This window comes from Wasmannia auropunctata, unplaced genomic scaffold (genome assembly GCF_000956235.1).
Source record: "Wasmannia auropunctata unplaced genomic scaffold, wasmannia.A_1.0 LD336076.1, whole genome shotgun sequence".
Taxonomy (NCBI): Eukaryota; Metazoa; Arthropoda; class Insecta; order Hymenoptera; family Formicidae; genus Wasmannia; species Wasmannia auropunctata.
In genome coordinates this window covers 5,581,840-5,586,351 of record NW_012026814.1, presented here as the reverse complement: position 1 = coordinate 5,586,351, position 4,512 = coordinate 5,581,840, and positions in this window count along the sequence as shown.

Sequence of the window (4,512 nt, the reverse complement as noted above, 5' to 3'; positions counted from 1 at the left end):
GTTCCCCAAACACCATCTCTGCTGGGGTTGTATTGAGATCCTCCTTCCAGGCGGCGCGAATCCCCATTAACACGACTGGCAGTACTTCCGTCCAGTCTTCCGTCTGGTGGGATTTGATTGCTGCTTTGAGTTGCCTGTGGAAACGTTCCACCAATCCATTAGCTGCTGGATGGTATGCTGTGGTGTGGATATGCTTTGTCCCTGTCAGTTGCGTGAGTCTCCGAAAGAGGTCTGCCTCGAATTGTCGTCCTTGATCGGTCGTAATCCTTGCCGGAGTTCCAAAGCGTGCTATCCATGTGGCGAATAGTTGGCGTGCGATTGTCTCTGCTGTAATGTCCTCTACTGGTATTGCTTCTGGCCATCTCGAGAACCTATCTACAATTGTTAGACAATATTTGTAGCCTTTTGAGTACGGAAGGGGACCGACCAAGTCCATATGTATGTGTTCGAATCGTTTCGTTGGTTTTTCGAAGGTGCCTGTTGGCGTGATGTTATGTCTAGTTACTTTGCTCCTTTGGCATGGTATGCAGGTTCGTGCCCACAGTCTGCAGTCCTGCTGTATTTGTGGCCACACGTACCTCTGTGCCACCATCTTGGCCGTTGCTTTGATCCCCGGGTGTGATAGTCCGTGTATGGAATCGAATGCTTGTTTGCGGAAGGCTTTTGTTACAAAGGGCCTTACTATTGGTGTGGAGGTGTCGCAGTACAGTTTCTTTGTTGTGCCTGGTAATGCCACTTCTGTGAGCTTCAATAGTTCGTTATTTTCTTTGATGCTTTGTAGTTCGGTGTCTTTCTCCTGGTCGTCCGCTAGGCTTTCTAGGTCCACGGCCTTCTGTATAGCCTGCACCCTTGATAGTGCGTCTGCTACCACGTTATCTTTGCCGGATACGTGTCGTATGTCCGACGTAAATTGGCTGATGAACTCTAAATGGCGTGCTTGTCGTGGGGAACTGCGTGCTGGATCGTGTTTTAACGCGTACGTTAGAGGCTTGTGATCCGTATATATCGTGAATTGGCGTCCTTCTAGTAGGTGACGGTAGTGTTTGAGTGTTATGTAGATTGCCAGTAACTCTCGGTCGAAGGGGCTGTACTTAGTCTGTGCGTTGCTCAGTTTTTTGCTTAAAAACGCTAATGGTTGCCATCCTTCTTTCGTCTTTTGTTGGATTACAGCTCCTATGGCTACGTCAGAGGCGTCTGTCGTCGCTGCTAATTCTGCCTCTGGATCCGGGTGTGCTAATATTGCTGCCCGTGATAGGCTCTCCTTGCAGTTCTCGAAGACTTTTTCCAATTCTGGCGTCCATGCTATGGGTGTCTTCCCGTTCCTTTTTGGTCCTTTTAACTGCTCGTTCAGTTTTGCTTGATCCTTGGCTGCGTCCTGTATGAAACGCCTATAAAAATTAAGCATTCCTAAAAATTGGCGCATTTGCTTGATCGTCTTCGGCAGGGGGAAGTTCCGTATTGCCTCTACTTTTTCGGGTAGTGGTCTTGTTCCTTCCGCCGTTACGAGGTACCCTAGGAACTGGACGTGTCTTTCTCCGAAGATGCATTTCGCCGGGTTGACTTTTACGCCGTACTTGCGCAACCGCGTGAGTACTTGTCGAAGGTGTTCCTCATGTTCTTCTTCTGATTCTGAAGCGATTAAGATGTCATCAATGTAGGCGTAGCAGAATTCCAGTCCGTTTATCACCTCGTTGATGAATCTCTGGAATGTTTGCGCCGCGTTGCGTAGTCCGAACGGCATGTACTTGAACTCGAAGAGTCCGAAAGGTGTCGTAACTGCGGTTTTTGGGATGTCCGCTGAGTGTACCGGGATCTGGTTGTATGCCTTGACCAAGTCGAGCGTGCTGAAAACTTGTTTCCTGTGTAATGTCTGCGCGAAGTCCTCGATGTGTGGTATCGGGTAACTGTCCGGCACGGTTCGTGCGTTGAGTCTTCTATAGTCCCCGCATGGTCTCCATGCGCCTCCTTTTTTCGGAACCATGTGCAGTGGTGTCGCCCATGGGCTTTTTGAAGGTTGGATCACTCCCTCCTGCAGCCAAAGATCGAACTCCGCCTTGGCCGCTTTTAGTCTGTCTGGGGCCAACCTGCGTGGCCGGCATGCTACCGGTTGACCAGGTGTTGTTTCGATGTGGTGCTCTGTCTGATGTCGGCATGCTGCTTGTTTTCCGGTCGGTTGTGTTATCTCCGGAAATTCTGCTAGGACCTTGTGGTATCTTGTTCCTCCCAGCATCGTTTTGATCGAAGCGACTAGTTGTCCACCTGACGTTCCTGCTGCTGCTAACCCGGTTTCTCCGTCTATTAGTTTTTTGTTCCTTATGTCTGGTAGCGAATGGTATCTGGACAGAAAATCGGACCCGATGATAGGTTGTGTTATCTTCGCTATAGTAAAGCGCCAAGGGAACACTTGTCTCAGTCCGAAATCTGGCTGCAAGGTGGTTGTTCCGTACGTTGTAATGGTTGATCTGTTTGCGGCGTATAGGGTATATGCCTCTGGTCGTCTCCTGCCTTGTAACATGGTCTGCGGGAACACGCTTACGTCTGAGCCCGTGTCAATGAGATACCTTATCTTTGTCTTTCTGTCCGTCATGTATAAGCGGCATGGTTCCAAGCTGTTGTCACTGGCCGCCATCAATGACTTGCCTCGGAGTTTTTTGTTTTAAAGTTGCACGATGTTGTGCATTTTATTGCTCTGTCTCCGAAACGCCGGTGGTAGAAACAAACTCCTTCCTGCGCTGGGGATTTGCTTCGCCATCTGGGTCTGTCTCTTGATTGACTTCTGTGTTGGCTCCGTGATCTTGCTTGGTTTCTTGCCATCTTCGCGATTTCCGTTGTTAAATCTGCCACCTGTTTGCTCAATGCTGCGATCTGTAATTCCCATGGGTTTCTACTCTCTGTGCCGGTGGGTACTGCGGTTGCCATGACTGTCGTCTTGCTGCTGACTTCGTGGATCCTGTCAGCCTGTTCTGCAACGTCTTCTAGCCTGTCCTCTGTTCTCGTGGCTAGTATTGCTTGCATATTTTGTGGCAGCCTTGCTAGCCATAGTGTTCGTAGCAATTCCTTTGATACGGTTGTGCCTGCCAAGGTACTCAGGTGGCAAGAATTGTGACGGCTTCCTGTCGCCTATGTCCTCGTGCTCGAGTAATTGCCGGATCCGTTGTCCTTGGGAATCCGTTAGTCTTTGTATTAATGCCTTCTTTATGATCTCGTACTTGTGCGTTAGCGGCGGTTGTGTAATCAGGTCTTTTATCTCCCGAGCTTGCTTCGGTTCGATCCGTGCCAGGACGAAGGCGTATTTGGCGTCTTCCGTTACGTTGAGGAGTGCAAATTGGCCTTCCAATTGTGCGAACCATAACTCCGGTTCTTCTGCCCAAAAGTTTGGTATCCTTACGGAGATCCTGCTGACGTTTCCGTCCACGTCCTCCACCGTGATTGTCTTATCCTTCGACATTCTCCTCTCTTTTTTTTTAAATCGGGGTCACCAGTTTGAGGCGACGCCGGGACGAGTTGCGGTGGCAGGCGGCAGCTTGGTGTTGTTGTACTAAATTCTTTCCAAAAAGACCGGGCTTGCTTTTGTTGAGTACTAAGCGTCTTCAACTCGAGAACCGTGTCTGGTCTTAGCTCGGAATATTGGGCCTATTTATACCCTGCCGGGCCGTTTATTCATTGCGAGAAACTCGGCCCTCTAGCGGTGTGTCACTGAAAATGGCACTCGCGGCTGGCGCGTGATCGCCTCGTGTGCCTCGGCGCGGGCGCAAAGTCCGCCGCGCGAGAGACCCGGCGTAGGCGCGCGATGTGTCGGGCGGCCGCGGGGGCTTGGTGGCGCGCGCGTCGCGCGCGTGCTTGGGTGGCGCAGACATGCCGCCACATTACCAAAAAGAAGTGAAATCAAAATATTATTTCAAGTATATTTATTGTAATTGAATTAAAAACTAAAAAAATAATATACTTCGAAAAAAATATTGTATCAAATTAAACAAATAAAATCCAAGTTTTATTATTTTCAATGTATACGTAAAAAATAAAAACAAGAAATGTAATAAATAGCGTAATGAGGACCGCAATAATTAAAAAGGGATTTTGATAACAAGTAGCAAATTACGTGATAGAAAAATAAAAAATAGGAAGAAATCTTCAGCAGCAGCATACTTGGCGCGCTCGTTTTTTATATAAAAACTCATGGAAATATAATGCATGCAATTCATGCTAAAAATACATTATTTATTAATAATAAATATTTTATGTGAATTAAAAAGATTAAATATACATATATTCCCTAATAACTTTAAAATAAAATGTATTAACGAATAATCTTGTAATGCCTTTAAATTTTATTTATGACAATAGTAGTCGTAATAATTATATATATATATATATATATATATATTAAGGCTCTACAAGCTTAACACAATAGATTGAGGAATTATCTTAGTGCTTCTTATAATATCTCTATGTAAATTTTATTACAGAATTATATTACGAATTCGAGTTTATAATAATTTAAATTTTGTTACA